Source organism: Triticum aestivum, chromosome 5A (genome assembly GCF_018294505.1).
Source record: "Triticum aestivum cultivar Chinese Spring chromosome 5A, IWGSC CS RefSeq v2.1, whole genome shotgun sequence".
Classification (NCBI taxonomy): domain Eukaryota; kingdom Viridiplantae; phylum Streptophyta; class Magnoliopsida; order Poales; family Poaceae; genus Triticum; species Triticum aestivum.
The window spans coordinates 189,495,731-189,502,426 of record NC_057806.1 but is presented as its reverse complement, the minus strand read 5'-3'; positions in this window follow the sequence as shown (position 1 = coordinate 189,502,426).

The window sequence follows — 6,696 nt, the reverse complement described above, 5'->3', positions numbered from 1 at the left end:
AGAAGCTCAAGGTTCTCGTGAGCGCATGAAGATCCTGGCTGACAAGAGTGTGCAAGACTACAATGAGGCTGAGAAGCACAAGGCCCTTGGTCGTCCTGGCATCGACCCCAGGATGGCTGCAAAGCAGAAGAAGAAGCCAGCTGTGGCCGCACCCGACGCACCAAGGCAGGAAGCACATCCCATTGTCTTCCCAGCCAGCATGGCTGGCTCGAAGCCAAAGGCCAGGTCAACCGCTTCAGAACTGAAGAAGACGAGGACTGCTGAGGCTAAAGTCAGAAAGAGGAAACATTCTGAAGCCTCTGATGCTGCTCCCTCCAAGAAGAAGCGGAAGACCAAGAAGGAATGGGCTGCTCCCACAGAGCCCCTGGTTGTTGAACCTATCTCAATGGTTCGCCCTGCATCTACACACCAAGAGCGCCAACTGATTGTCCATGAGTCTGCTTGGACAGAGGCTCATACAGCTGAAGACATTCCAGCAGTCGATCCCACCGCTCCTGAAGACATTGGTCACCATGACAATGTTGAAGATGATGTAGTTCTTCCTCAGATCGAGCACCAACAGGTATCATCGCCCATGCTTATGCACAGTGAACTCATTAGCATTGGTTGTCCTCTGAAGCCAACTGCTCAGGATGCATCATGGGCTGATCACCCACAACAACAAGAAGAAGATGACCTTGAGGCCCAGCCAACTCCATCTCCAAAGGCGTCGCCAGTGTTACACAGGCTTCGCAAAGGACCAAGGCCTCCAGTCTCCGAGTCTGAAGCTAAAGCTGCTGAAGACATTCCGGCTGTATCAGCCGATGACACCCAAGAAGAAGAACGTGTTCCCACTCCCCCAACTACTGAAGAAGTTGTTCTCGAGGAGAACGTGTCTGTGCCCGACCCTCCAGCTCATCAAGTGGAGGTAGAAAATCTTGAGGCTGCCACCACCAACATGAATGAAGCCACTGACGTCGTCATGGCTGAAGCAAATGTGGAGCCTTCACCAACCCATGAACCAGATGTCAGCGAAGCCAATGATGCTACTGCTCCTGTTCCTGTGCCTGCTACTGGTCCTTAGTTTGACTATCATATTGAGCATAGGCCTCAGGTACAGAAGCCAATGCCAAGGTTGCCCAGGTTTCCAAGTCCTGCATCAGCACCTGGATCCTTCAATGTCAACGGCTTCAAAGCAGACAACACCTTCTTCAATAGCTCCAAGAACCCCTACTCAAGGGAACGAATATCTTCAGATCGGTTCTGGAGCTATCCGCAGCGAAGCTATTACTCATGCGTTCTGTACAATCAAGGTCGCATCTTCCCACATATGCGTCTTGACACCGAAGCAATAGTTGGTCTGCCCTGCTTGGAAGAAGCTCTGGATTGCTTCAAAGAGGTTGGATTGTTACCTTTCGTCACCGACCAAGAGCACTGGAACGAAGAGTTGCTGCTCCAATTTTATGCCACTCTTCACATACGTGGTTACAACAGAGATCCGAAGACTTGGGTCCTTGAGTGGATGACAGGAAATGTTCATCACGAAGCCAAAGCCTTTGACATCATTGGGCTCACTGGTCTGACCACTCCTGGAGATCTCTATGAACCTGGCTGTCAGCTTCACAGTGAAGCCATGGAGAGCATCTTTCAGAAGCATGAACCAAACATGAGTCAGATGCTCAGTATGATGAAGACTTTGCCTCCAGATGTTGCCTATCCTAAGGAGTTTCTTGTTGAAGACCTTGAGTATCTGCCACGGACTATCTATCACATTATAAGGCGAACTCTCTGGCCCATCAAAGGACATTCCCCATATGCAAAGCTGGAAGGTGCAATGAAGACTTTGGTCTTCTATATTCTTCACAGCAAATGCTTCAACGCACAAGACTTCTTCATCCGCCAACTTGCTGCTTCAGGATCTGATCTTTTTGGCTTGAAGTTCTACGCTCCATGGATAATGCGGCTAATCATACTCCACTCAGCTATCTCATATCATCCCTCTGCTCGCACTCATCGGATCTTTATGCCTGACGTGGATATGTTCGTTGAAGCCCTCTATCCAGAGCCTGCCAAGGAGCCTCTTAGTCTTTAAAATGCGGAGCATCAAAGTTTCTCTTAGAACATTGAAGGAGTTGAAGCAGTCACTCGTGTTTATCCTCTGGCTGGCACTACACGCGCACCTCATCGTGCCCTCACTAAAGCCACTGAAAGCACTATTGCCCAACGGCCCAAGAAGCGATCTCGTGTTCTCAATGACCGAGAGCTTCTTGTTGCTCTTCATCAGAAACAGGATAGGCATCATGACTGGCTGAAGCGCCAAATGCACAGCCTCTTGGTGGATGTCAACCACATTCGCAACCTTGCCACCAAGAATGTCATTGTTGCCCATGAAACTTGTCGGCATACATGGAAAGGGCTGACGCTTATGTGCTCTGAGGATGATCTTCAAGAGGATGGCTTCTCTGAACGTTTCAAGTTTGCTCCACACCTCCCCGAAGGGCTGTGCTGCGACGAACTCCCTCACTTGAAGACTCTGAGTTCTCTTCCTCTGTGGCAACTGTGAATGCCAGAGTGATCGAGGACGAAGACGATGCTACTTCACCGCCCCCTCCTTCAGCACGCATCGACACTGCCCCGTGCTCGTCTGGACCGCCTAACAACACCGACGACCTTGCTACTTCACCTACTCCTCATGGGAACGAGTAGATGCTCTATGTCTTCAAACCTTTTTGGTCCTTACTGACAAAAGGGGGAGAAGCATATGAGGTTGATAGTCTTCAAGCGGGTCCATATGGGCGGTTACTTTATGTTTTGCCTAGTGTTTACAACTCTCGTTTTGATACATTTGGTTCTTTGAGTTGTAACACTTAAACTCGATGGTCGTCTGCTACTTATTTGCTACTTTGTGATGCGATGATAAATTCCGCATGTGCGACGATAAATTCTGCACTTAGATCATTTTGCAGACGTCCATTTTCCATTATGCATGTCATTATCTTCACATACTTTTCATGCGTGATGAATTGTCATCATAAGTTGAAGAGGATCTCCACAAGTACAACCTGCCATGTGCATTTGCATTCCAAAAGCAAATTACTTATATGCAAATCTTCAGGGGGATCCCTTGCAACTTATGAAGACAATTCCTTATCCTTTACAATTTCACATATTATATTCCCTGTTGAAAACTTCAACTAGTTTGTCACCAATCACCAAAAAGGGGGAGATTGTAAGTGCATCTAGTGCCACCCCTAGTTGGTTTTGGAGTATTGACGACAAACCTAGTTGAGGGACTAATGTGTTTGTGAGAATTGCAGGATAACACAGGTAGAAGTCCCTCATTGATTCGGTTTTCCTACCAGAGATGACCCCTAAAAATGTATGAAGACATTGAAGTCAAAGGTGGTATGTGAAGACATTCACATTGAAGACTATGACAAGAGAATACATCGCATGAAGACTATGGAGCGCGAAGACTTAGATCTTTCGTAGTTCTTTTTATTCTTTGTTGAGTCATAGGAACCATCGTACTGTTCAGTGGGGTCCAAGAGAACCAGTTAGAATGACTGAAGTGATGCTTAACCAAAATCCTATGTCTTCGAGTGAAGACTATGAGAGCGAATCTTGTCCAGAGTTGGACAAGTCAACTTTGCTTGTAGCCCAAGTAAAGTTGTCGCGTGTGTTTGAAATCTGACCGTTGGAACACATGTCAGTTCCTTAGTGACCCAGGGTCATTTCGGACAAATCAGGTCGGGTTGCCTAGTGGCTGTAAATAGACCACCCCCTACAACCATAAACGGTTGGCTGCTCAGAGTTAAAGTACGGATGTTGTCGTTTGAGAGCAACCCACCTCGAAGCCTTTGAGAGAGAATTCCTTGCGAGGATAAAGTCCTAACCACCCAGAGCCAAAGAGTGTTAGGCATCACTTAAGTCGTCATGTCTGTGTGATCTGAAGACTTATTACACTCGGGGACTGTGAATCCTCCAGCCGGTTAGGCGTCGCGTTCTGAGCATCCAAGAGTCATTGTGGATCGCCGGTGAATGAAGTCTGTGAAGGTTTGGGAGTCTACCTTGAAGACTTACCAGAGTGATTGGGAGAGGTCTGCGTGACCTTAGCTTAAGGGGAATACGGTGAGGACTAAGGGTTCTGAGCTGCGTGTTCAGGACTGGGTGTCCGGGACTGTGTGTCCTCAGGTTTAAATACCTAGCCGCCCTAACCAGACGTACAGTTGTCACAGCAACTGGAACTGGTCCAACAAATCATTGTCTTCAACGAGTCACTGGTTTCATCCTTCCCTTCCCTTTACTTACTGTTGGTCCTTGTGAAGTCATTTCATGATTGCATTATCTTTTGTCTTCACTGAGTGACTGCTTGTTCTGATTGGCTTCACAATATCTTCCTACCTGATCCTTACTACCTAGCTGCTATTAGTCATTGTGCTTTCACTTCATTGAGTACTTGACTAAGGTTTGCCTAGTGTAGTCTACCTTCCGCTGCGTGGTAATAGGTTTACTTCTATCGTTTGTCTTCAAAACTTCCCTGTTTTGAAGACTTTCAAAAAATCACTTATTCACCCGCCCCTCTAGTCGATCACTAGCACTTTCAAGTCCCAAGCTTTTCTGCATTATATCATCGTGAAGATTCGTCTAAATCATTGCAAGGCTTCACCTTGTGTTTTCAACTTCTCTTTCCTTTCGTTTGATCATCCTTTTGTTACCGGAGTTCTTCATGGAGGCTCTACATGATGGTTTCATCAACGATTTAATTTCCTTCTCGAAGTGTTCATCAACATTCTTTCAGAGGAGCTAAAACATTCTTTATCTTGCAATCCATAGTGGATTTGTGTCTCCCTTATCTTTTGAGGTGGTAATATATCATTCTTCAAGAATGAGATATTTAAACCCATCAATCTTTTTGTTGGAGTTTTCTTGTGTCATGTTTCACCTAAAGCTTTCCCTAAGGATTGTTGCTATCATGGTACTCATAAATGACCCAAGTTCTTCTTTTATCCTCCCGGTGAAATAAGTTTCTCGTCTTGTTGTTGATACCAATCCAATATATTATTTTTCATTGGTGGCAGAATTTCACCTCATAGTTTTGAGATGTTTTTCCATAAGCCCACAACAAGCTTACTCTTTTCATTGTTGGTTCTCCAACAACTCCGTTCAACTTTTTCTTCGTAGGCATGCTCTTTCAATTCTATTTGCGAGAGTTGTCATTTCTTTCTCCAATCTCTTATTCTGACGATCTACCTTCTTTTCTTTCGTTCCGGAGGCATTGTGACGTTGCTCTCTTCGTCCTATCATCTCGTTTGCCAAGATCATTTTTTTCCTTGCTTATCCATCCAACTGGAGTGTCGTGCCCCTTTTCAAGTTCTTTCATCTTATCAAGTCTTTCATCTCTTTTCAACCGGAGTGCTACCGGAATCGGTTCTTTCTTATTCCTCTTTCTAAACGGATTGTTTGCAACTTTGTTCTTCTTCGTTGCATTCTTCCTTTCAATTTGTTCGACCTCTCAAGGTTCGTGGTTTCACTTATTGGTCAAAGAAGCAACTTAGTTCTACCTCTTCTCTTTCTCTTCCGTTTTCCCTCCGGTGCCATTCTAAATCTCAGGACAAGATCCTCTCGTAGTGGTGGAGTGTTGTAACGCCCCAAGTCTGGAGCTTCCGGTGCCTTCCATGATTTCCGTGTTTCGTCGTGTGATTTGTTTGGTCCGTTGCATTTCATCTTTGCATCATGTGCATTGCATCATGTCATCTTGCACCCTCTTTTTAAAAAAACTCAACTAAATAAATGGCCTGGATCTTTGATCCATTTAAATTGAGGAAATTCACATGGTGATTTCTCTTTATAACATATCCTCCTAATATTTAGGGAGCTATTATAAAATATTCCTTTAAGTCGGAATCACCCATAACACAATTGCACTACACTTCAACTCTTCCCTTACACGACTCATCCTCCTACCTTTCCGTTTCGACCTTTTAAGTTAAATTGCAAATTGGGTTTGCAATTTTACTTTCTCCATTAATGTTCCAAATCTGCCCATAAATCACATCTATTGTGTAGGGTCACCTCCTATAATTTCAACCCATTTTGAGTTCATTTGAATGGGTTTCGAAATTAAAAACTTGCCGAGCTAAATCCAACGCGTGTGGATTTTTCTTCCTCTAAAAATCCTCAGGCCATTTTTATCAAATTCCCCGTATTTTTGTGAGTCCGAGAAATTTATCCGCGTACTCAAATTCTTTCCCTAGCCTCCCTTTTTCCTTTTCTTCTCCTTATTTGTTTTCTGCTAAAAATAAGAGAGAGAGAGAGGAGTTCAACCGAGGCCTCCTGGCCTTTTCCCCTCCAAACTTTTTTGGCCAAGGCTAGCCGCCAGTCTCCCGCAGCCCTTTTGCACCGAGGCCGGCCTGCTAGGCCCAACAGAGCCCAATCCATCCAAACCCTATCTCTCTTCCCTCGACCACTTGTTCCCTCGTCCTCCCTCCGCCGCCACACACGCCTCGCACACCATTCCCTCGCTCCCACACGCATCGCTAGGGAGAGGTGCTCCCCAGCATGCGCGAGCCCCGAGCCCCGCCTCCTTCTCCCACCAGCGCCGCCGTCCTTCGCCTCCTCCGCCCGCTGGCTGTACCTCTACTCCTCCCGTGCGCCTCCATGTCGCGCAGCCAAGCTGGCCTCCTGCTCCGACGAGGTTGTGCCGCAGCGCGTCCT